Consider the following 10,078-nt stretch of genomic DNA (forward strand, 5'->3'; position numbering starts at 1 on the left):
TAGAGCAAGAGGTCTTGTACACTCATATGAGCCTGTGGCATCAACTAGCAATAAATTGAAATTCTTTTCCTCCTGGACGTGCTGGGCTGAATCCATGGGCACTTATGGAAACTGCTGGGACACGTGTGTGCCGCTTTATTAAAGTATGCAGCATTTCATCCCTGCATGGCGGGTGGCAGGAGCCAGGCATGTGCCCGGTCTGTGGTTTCTCCCTGCTCCTGTCAGCTTTGCTCCGCTGAGACCCTGTCACGCAGCATCCCCATGCCCATGCCCATCCCCGTCCCGCTCCCCGTCCCTGCAAGGCGGCAGGCGGCCACAGGGTGTCAGGCGGGTGCCGGGCTGCCTTCCCACGGCCCCGGGCGGCGGGACCGCCGGCTGCCGCCCCTGGCACCGGCCATCCCGGCGGGCCCGGGGAGCGCGCCTCGCAAGGCTGCACGCAGGGGCACGGTGTGCTGGCACCGACACCCCTGGGCGGCCTCTCTCCAGGGAAAGGATGGCTTCTCTTCCTTTTCCCACCTAGGGAGGGAGACACAGGGGCTCTGTGAGTTTTGCCTGGTCTTTCAGAGGAGGGAGGGGAAAGCTGGTGGTCTCCCATCGGGAGCACCCCAGGTGAGATGAGTTGTGTCGGGCCTCAGCGTCTGGCCGCGGAATGAGAAGGAAGGCTGCACGACGAGGGGAACAAAGGGCCTTGGATAGCAGCACTAGCGAGCAGGGAGTGTTGGCAAACACGGCTGCCATTGCTCAAGGAAGAAAGCAGCTGAGCGGGGGCGTGGGGAGACACTGAGCCCGAGGGGCTGTGGGTTCCCAGCAGGAAAAGGGGATCAGGAGGTTCGTGGTACTGAATCTCCCTTGGCAGGCACCTGCTGGACCTTGAATCAAGTTCAGTTGTGCTTCTCCTAGCTCTGCTTTGTGGCTGCACTGAGCGTGGGGGGAACCCATTTTTCCCACTGCATTTTCGTGGTGGAGGCGGGGGAGCTGGTGCAGAGAGAGCAGGCTGGGGAGGAGGATGCATCAGTGAGTGACGTGTGATGCTGGAGCGAGCAGTGGCCCAGCCTCGCTCAGGTGCAGCTCTCCGTGCTGCGCCTCACGTACAGAGACGCTGTCTATCCTCCAGCTATTTACCACCAGCTCATTTTGCAAACTCTGCACTCACAAGATTTTTTTTTCCTCTCTCCCTCCCTACTTCCCTCCCTCGCTCCCTCTGTTCCCTGTAGAGATGCTCAGTGTTCCCCATTCAGCTTCACGGGCAAGGTCTTCCACCTGCACAGGCATTGCACACACTGACCCCCGTGCAGGTTCTGTTGGGCCTGTCCAAATTCCCCCTCTTCCCTTTCTCCCACTTCATCGAGGCTTCAGACCTGGTGGGGGGAACTGTGGTGAACAAAGAGGGAGGCTGGTGTGAGCTGAAATGCTGCCAGGGGGGACACCTGGCCAGAGAGCCTGCTGCTCCTGTTCATGTGCCCATAGGCCTGGAGGTGCAGCCCCTGTTGCCCTGCAGGGCTGCTCACTTCCCACTGGGGTGTGGGGTTGCCATCTTTACTGACTGGGGATATCTATCCTTTGTTACGGGAGAGGGAGGGAGGGAGGAAGGAAAAGAAAGTCATGCGGGACTGGGGAGAGTCCTCTGGTGTGGGAAGGCACAGGAGTTTATTCCTGTGGGTGCTGGGGTAAGGGATGTGGAATCAGACCCAACCAGGGATTGCCCCATTGTGTGCTGAGAAGGGAGAGTAGAACGCTACAAAGGAAGGAGAGGACGGTGGGAGTCTCGGCCTTCCCCAGTGGGGAATTGGAAAGGGATTGCCAAGGAAAAGGGGCTGCCCCTCAGTGTCTCTTCCTGGAGGGGGTTGCTTGGGCCTGGGAGGATTTTTTCCTGAGCAGGGACTATGACTGACAGCTTCACTCACCCTTCTCCTGGCGGGTATGTGCTACTTTAATCTCTTTTTTTGAAACCTAAGGCCCATGACTTGTCTCAGACTTTTATCTCCTCTATCTCCCCCGTGCTGAGAGAGGGCTTTGTGGTTTTAAGGAGGTGCTTGGTAACAGGAGCTGGGGGTTTCCCTATGGGTGGGAAACCAGACAGCATAGGTAGGATACCGCCGTCTCTGTCTTCTGATTTCCAGCAGGTTGGGCGGCAGTGGGGCTGACCGCTCTGCTCTCGGCGAGGAGATCACCCCAAATACAGCTGGGGCACACCTGAGGCTGGGCTGAGGGGCTGGGAGGAGAGACCCCAACGTGGCGTTAAGGGCAGGGGCAGCATTGCCGTTCTGCCCCGTGGGAAGTCTGGTGTGGGCTTTGGGGACGCTGCTGGGACGGGAGCCGCGGGCAGGGGGCTGGGCCGGGTGCCGGGGGCAGGGGGCTGGGCTGGGTGCCGGGGGCTGGGCTGGGGGCTGCCCGCGGGCCCAGCGGAGCGGCGGGCCGGCCCTCGCAGCTACGGTAGGTGGCAGTGCCGCCCGGATTTTATGAATGGAGGAGGAGGAGGGGAGGCAGATGGATGCGGGGAGGTGGTGATGGAGAAGCGGGGGGGGGCGGAGAGGGGGGAAATTTTCTGGCTGTGGTCCGGCCTCCACCTCCGTCCCCCTCGCCCCTGCGCCAGGCACCCTCCCCCCGCCATTAGCATAGGCCTGCCCGGTTTACATGTCGGGCTGCACGTTGCCGCGGCCGGATCCAGCAGCCAGCAGCGCTGGCAGCCGCCCCGAGTCAGCTGCTTCCCGCGAGGAGCGGCGGGAGCCGAGCGGGGCGGGCGGCGGGAGGCGCCCGCGGCACCGCCGTTAAGGTGTCCTCGAGGAGATGGAGATGGACATGGATCCGGCACCGGCACCGGCACCGGCTCCGGCACCGCCCGGCTGCCCGCGCCCCGGGCGAGCGGGACCGCGCGGATTTTACGCCGGACTGCCGCCGTGACTCGGGGCCCCAGCGTGGCGCAGCGCTACTCTCCACGGGCCCTCGGTGCTCTGTGGGCACTCCCAGGGTGAAGGTGCCGGGAGCAGGCTGGGCTTTGGGGGGCACAGCCGCCCCGCGCGGTCAGGAAGCTCCCTACTGCACGTTTCCATGCCCGGCCTCGCAGGGCAGTGCCGGGGCATCCTCTTCTCCTGCAGCTTCTTTGTGCCCTGGGGCATGCTCACAGCCCCACATCCTGCTCTCCAGTGACCCACCACTCGCATCAGAGATCCCCTTTGGTGGGGAAAGCCAGGAGAAGAAGCTGAGTAACTCCCTGATATTTGCTGGCAGAGGCAGGAAGTGAGGTCTGCTTGGTGCTCTGATAAAAGGAGAGGAAAAGCCCCCTTTTTTTTTTGTTCGTTTCTGGAGCCTCCGAGGCTCACCTGGGACTTTATGTGTTGGTCATTTCCAGCTGGATCTGAGATTTCCCATTGTAGGGACCAGGACAATAGCTTCGCTGGCACAGCTGTGGGACGGGTGACTGAGCGGAAGAAGTGACCGAGCACAGCCCCACAGCTTCCCTCTCCCCCTGGGGCGGGTGTGGATCATGCCTGCAATGCACCAGGAACCAGCCCTTGCTGTTCCCAGCAGGGATTGAGCTGGGGCAATCACTGCCTTCCTATGCACCCTGCTCATTCTGTCACATGGGGAATGAAATTTCCTTCAGAGGCAGCTTTGTCTGCCTGCATTGGTGAGGTGTCCTTCTGGGGAGTGTTGGAGGTGCAGAGCTACTGAGGGGGAGCTCTGGATGAGACTCTCAGAGTGGTGCCGCTCCAGGAGAGAAGGTCTAACATGGCTTTTCCAAAGAGCTCATTGACCCAGTTCTTGCTGGGGGTACTTACCCATGTGCCACCCCCATGCCACTATGCAGGAGCAGAGCTGTCCTGAGGTGTGGGGACAGGGACCCCACAGAAAGTGCCAGCACAGTGCTTGCAGTGGCTGGGCCCCATTTTTCAGCATCACCCACGTTACTTAGGGATGGGCAAGGATGGTCCTGCAGCACTGACTCCTTCAGCATGGCCATCTGTGCCCCAGGAATGATGTCATGCAGATCTTGTGGTGCCTTTGGAACTGTCTGGGCACCAGTTCAGGCACTTTGGTCCTGCTCTAGCCTGGAGATCCCACCTGCCTGCCCTAAATCCTACAGTGGTTTCAGCAGGACACAGGCTTTTCATCACCCCTTGTCTGAACCAGTTGGGTAGGATTGCTGTGTGCTGGGAGGTGGTTACTCTAAAGGTGTCCATGGTTCAGTGGCATCCTGGATCCTGCACAATCCTTCATCCAGAGAGCAGGCAAGAGGAGAACTCTCCATCCAGTGGAGTGAGGTGCCCCTGGGGCCGCAAGGGGATGCAGGAGGAGGACAGCAGAGCCTGTAGTGACATAGATGCCTCCACATTGTGGTGGGCAGGAGGTCCCTGCCTGGTTTTGCACTTTGCAGCACCTCCAAGCCACTGGCATCACAGGCCTTGATGGGGCTCAAGCCCAGGGAGGACGAGGGCACACTTTGCCACCCTGTGTTTGCCTGGTTCAAGGAAAGAAGAGCATCTAAACTCCAGATGAAGCAGCTGCTCAGCTGGGCCTGCAGTTTCTTACCTCCGCCCTGTGACCAGTATTAGTTCTCACTGCTTGGCTGCCAGGAACCCAAACGGTGCCTTGCTCGGACAAGCTGTCAATCCAGGGATTTTTGTTTTCATATTAAACCAGCTAAGTATTCAGAATCAGTTCCAGCTACCACCACAGGGAAAGCTACTCCAAGATACATAAATCCCTGCCAAACCTGCCTGTGCTACCTCTGAGGCAGCAGTGCCAGTGCTCTGTGGTGCTGCAGGAGTGGGTGTGTGGCAGGGCTCTGACCCGCCATCCAGCACTCACACGGTGTCTGGCTGAGCTCACAGGCAGAGGATCCCTCTGCAAACCTGCACACAGGGAGCTTGCCCTGATACCACTTTGCTGAGGGGCATCCAAATGCGTGCCCAGATCTCTGTCCTCAGGCAGCGGTTGGAAAGGAGGGGATAATCCCTTCCTGCAGCCTCAGGTGGAGGACAGCAGGATGGGAGCTGGTGTGCTGTGCACCATCCTGTGCTCAGGTCCCCGTGGCTGTGGGGGAGACCCACTCCACATCTGTGCACGGGGCAGGATGAGACCTTGCCGTGTCGGACAGCCACACTCCAGCCATTTGCTGCGTGCCTGGAACTTTGTCTCCCTGGGTTTTCCCCATGTGGTTTGCGGGACATGGAGCTTGTTGGCCTGCTGGGCACACCACACAGCATGTCCCTTTTCCAGGGCGAGCTTGTCTGGCTCTCCCAGCCCTGTTTTGGGAAGCACGGATCAGGGGAGTACGCCCTGCCGGGCACGTAGGCCATCCTCGGGTAATGACTCTGAGTGTTTGGCCGTCTGATGTAATGAACTAATTAGGAATTTGCTGTCACCACAGCTGGACTCACCTGGCTTGTATGCTACAGCCGGGTGAGCCTCACTCCGTGTGACAGTCCTCCAGTCTCACAGGGCACCAGGAATAGCAGCGAGGGGATCACATGGCCCCTCTGGCTGTCCTCCCCTGCACTATGACAGCCTTCTGGCAGCCACGCGTGCAAGCGTCATGAGGTGGCTTCAGTGGCTGTGGAGGAGCGTGCTGCTCCTTACCAGCCCCCGGGACAGGCAGGTGACGTGTCTCCTGATGTCCCCCGGCAGCACACGTGGCCAGGGAGCAGCCCTGGCAGCAGGCAGCAGTGGTCATGGCACCCCTCCTCTCGGGGATTCAACAAAGATAGCTGGGGCACTCAGGTGACCAAATGCCTTTGGAAATTTCTCCCTGATGCTTTGCAAGGATCTCGTGGCAGGCAAAGAGCTGAGCAGGGCAGACCTGTGTTCCTTGCAGCAGGGAAGCATCCTGCTGCCTGTCCAGGCATGGCACTCTGCTCGAACTGCCCCTGTGGTGCCAGCAGCTGTGAGGTGGGGTAGGCACAACATACAGAGACTCCACTTCCCAAGTAACACAGAGTACACAGAATCCTTCAATGCTGAGGAGTGATTTTCATACCTGTCCAGGTGCACAGGTTGCATACTGGGCCTTCAGTGCTGATGCTAGCTCAGGGCATGCCAGCATCACTGGATTTTCCCCCAGGGAACCCCTGGAAAGAGCCCACTCCCAGCATGTGCCAAGGGCTGGTGTCTGTGAGTGGACATGCTAAGAATCACCATGAAGGTGGGGGGTCCTGGGGAAGGCATGCTGGGCATAAGCAGAAATCAGCCACAGCAGCTGGAAGAGCCTTGGAGAGGAAAAGTATTCAGCCCACGGAAAATGAGTTATTGTTGATGTTCACTGAACATTTGTTTAGATTAAGCAATATGGCTCCAAGTTTCTCAGCTGTGGGGAGCTGGTCACCACAGCACTTACTGGATGTTTTTTGGTGTTGCTGTTCATGGCACTGGCCACGGGACTGAGTGGCAGTGGGAAGAGCTGGCCCCATCCTCAGAAGCCTCCTCCTCTGCACCATACCATCTCTCCCTGGGTTCTCCTCTGCCAGAGAGCTGAGGCAATGGTGGTTTTCCTTTCCAGAAGTGGATGCTCTGGGTGAAGCCCTGTCCCAGAATGCAGCATTTGCAAGGAGGCTGTGGTGAGGCATCTGGTGCAAGGACCTGCCGAACATTCCCATGTGTGCTGGAGATATGGAGGTGACAGGAGCCTTGTCCCAGCTCGCTCCCAGCCCTGCTGGGATGGTGACACTGGGGCCCCTGCAGTCATCAGGGCATCGACTGTTCCACCAACTTCCAAATGCAGAGTTTGGGAAAGGCTGTGCCAGGGGATTGTGAGCTGCTCTTCACTGGCACCAGCACTTTGTAGCAGTTGTATGTGTGGCTCTGCCAGCTCGGCATGCAAAAATACCTTAGAGGCACGGAATAAAATGTATTTATTTCTTAGAAATCTGTATAAATTGGAACCATCTCCCAACAAAAAGTGCTGAGTTTGGTTTCCCGATGTAAAGTGGCAGCTACAATGAAGAAAAAGACAAAAAAAGGCTGGACCACCCACTGTCAGGGGGAGAGTGCCCTGGGCCCCCGGGGTGCTGGGAGTGGGAGCCATCTGGGCCCTAGGGTCTCTGCAGGTGGGACGCTTGCTGCCTGCAAATGTGGGGAAGGCTTCCCTCAATCCTCCACAAACCCAAGAGAGCCACCTTAAGAGCTCTCCCTCCATAGGACCAAACGGGATCCGCCAGGCGTTTCATATACCATATTCTATAGCCAAGGAAGCCTTAACAAAGAGCCGTACGCTCTCACGTTTCGCTTCAGGCTTCTCTCTGCTGCAGCTGGAGCTGAGTTTTTAAAAATCTTTGTGTCATTATTTCGTTCCTCTTTTGATTCAGCCATCGAGGGACAAGGAGATGCCAAACGAAAAGAATGGGCATTTAAACAGAACTAGATTGAAGAGGCAGTGTGTGCGCTGAACAACAAGTCTTTTTACATTTCATATGATCTTATACATGGGCTCCATTCAGTATATTTCCCCTCTGTTTCATCTGAATGTACAGAATTAGCCATTCACATCCTCTGGAATTACGGCTCTTTAACATTTCCATTCTGAGCTGCCTCCATATTTTGGGGGTTGGGAGTGTTATTAGCTCAGCTAGGGAAGCACAAGCTGAGGTCAGAGTTGGTCTTGCAGGCTGGAAATGAGCTTTTTCTTTTTTTGGAAAGTGCAAGATTTGGTGCATGACGACTCTGGTCAGAAAGATCTACGACCATACACAATAATGTGTATGTGCTAGAACATGCATGGATCTGGTTTCAGTGGAGGGGGTCTTTTTCATATAAATCCCAGTGAAGTTATTTCTTCAGACAGAAAAGCGAGCCTCAGTTTTTGGCTGCAGGGCGAGCTCCGCGATTGCCTGAGGTCGCACGCGTGGCCGTGTCCTGGTGCGTGGCTGCTGCCTCATTGTCTTTTTGAAAAACAAATATCAAAAACAAATATTTACTGTGCTATTTACTAAAGCTCCCTGGATACTGATACAAATTTAGAAGAGTTGGCCCAGAAAACTCATTCAAACTGAGTTAGAGTCACAAGAGGAAAACCATGAGGGATGTGTGCGTGCAGCTAATTTTGCTGAAAAGCTCTGGACCTGGCACTGATGCTCCGAGTGAGGATGGGACTGTGCAGTGGCATTGGTGCATCCTGCAGCCTATGATGCCTTCCCTGAGAGTCCTGCAGCATTCCTGTGGTGTTACTTACACACATCATCAGAAGGAAAAAGGCTGGCTTGGGAGTGTTTCTCTTGTCAATCTGCCTTTTTTCTAGCTTTACTTGTCTGCTGGCACACCTAAGCCAGTGTCCTCTTTGGGGGTGTTCCCCCTTTCCCCAGCATTTACATTAAGGAGGGTTTATTGCCGGACAGCTGGGATGTCAAAGTGGGAACAATCTGCAGAGAGGAGGGAGCAGATCCTGCCGTGTTTCTGCTGGCCACTTTGCGATGCCTGTGTGCTGCAGAGAGATGCTTCCCTTGGGGCACCTGCAGGCTGTGGACCGAGTGGTCTGCAGGAACCAACATCTCAGAAGGAAGTCTCCGCCTCCTCTGCCACTCTTTCTTTGCTATATATTTAACTTTTTCTATCTATGGCTCCTGCATCATAATTTCCTCAGGCCACTTCATCTGGTCGTTGTGGAAATGAGGACAAGGTGGCAAACAACAAACATGGGCCTCCAACAGGGCAAATAAACCCAGCAAGGTCGAGTGTGACTCAGAAGGCAGCAAGGCTCCCATTTCCCCCCTCACCTGGCTTTCTGTAAGACAAGGCTTAGCTGCTCCTCAAGGGCAGGAGCACAGAACTGAGGGCTGCAACATCATGCTCCGCAGGGGCTTGTTGCCAGCTGACTTCACTTTAATACACAGCATCTGCTAGAGAGTGTTCACCTGAGCCAGGCACAAATCCCAAGTCCCCTGTCGACCACCCCTGAACCAGTCAGGCACAACCAGGTTTCAGGCTTTCCTGGAGATCCCTTCAGTCACAGCCCCCTGCCTTAATTTAACCTGGTTATTTATACCTTTTCCTGTGTGTGTTTAATTATAGCAAAACCTGGCAATACCGCTGTGCTTAACGGTCTGTTGGCATTTCCATTATGAGCCCAGACTGGAAGGGATTATATAGCCTGAGTGTTTGAACTGAGCCTCAGACAGAGACTTGGCATAGACTTGCAACCCAAATACAGAGATTTCCAATTGGCTAATGGCAGTTTTGAAAAGGGAACATTTTTTACATGCTTAGGCCCTTCCATTTGCTTAAGCTGCCTTCCTCTGTTTTAAACTTGGCGAGCAAGGAGTCGTAATTCAGCCTGTTAGAGCAGTGACTCATGTTCATTGCACAGTGATGCCATAACCAGCCAAGGCAAGGCCTTCTGCCTTAAGAGGAATTACACACAGAGAGATGACTGGGGAAAGTCAGCCCTTTCACTCACCGGAGCCACACCATCTGTGCATCCTAACTGCAGCTGCTATGGCCAGCATGAGTTGTCTGACCACGTCTCAGGCTCTGCAGTGGAGACACCTTATGTCTCTAAGATGTCCTGGACTTCATGAGCAGCCAGTAGCACTTACAGGGCATCAGTTGTTTCATCCTCAAGTAGATGAATCAAACAGGACCTCTTGGTCAAGTCCTAAAAAGGCTTTTTCTTCCCATCAGCTCTGTGGGGAGTCAGGGGTAATAGGCTCAGGCAGCAGCGTCCACAGCAGGGATAGTCTGCTGGGACCTGTCACACTTGCTGGGAATCAAGAGGAGCTCCCATGGTGGGATGTGGTCCATCCATCCGTTTATCTCCACAAGATTTTTCTCTAACAGCATGGAAGACAGAGCAAGAGCAGGCAAAAAGCTATGTCTCCTTTTAATGCACAGGAGTCTTTGACACAGAAGAACCAAGTGATTCACCCATAGTCTTCCAGTGTGTCAAAGAGAGCTTTCCCTGGGGGCAAACCTAGATCTGCACTGCACACTGATGCCTCTGCAGGGCCTCTCCTCCTTCTGAATGCATTATGTAAGCAAGTTGATAAAACAAGCAAGAGAATATCATATTTTGGGAAGAGTTATAAGTCAAGTTGGCCAGACACCAGCAAAGAAAACTAGCTAGTAAATGAAGAGAAGCTTGTAGCAAAGA

This window comes from Agelaius tricolor, unplaced genomic scaffold (assembly GCF_023055355.1).
Source record: "Agelaius tricolor isolate 1412-34295 unplaced genomic scaffold, bAgeTri1.0.p SCAF_1, whole genome shotgun sequence".
Lineage (NCBI taxonomy): Eukaryota > Metazoa > Chordata > Aves > Passeriformes > Icteridae > Agelaius > Agelaius tricolor.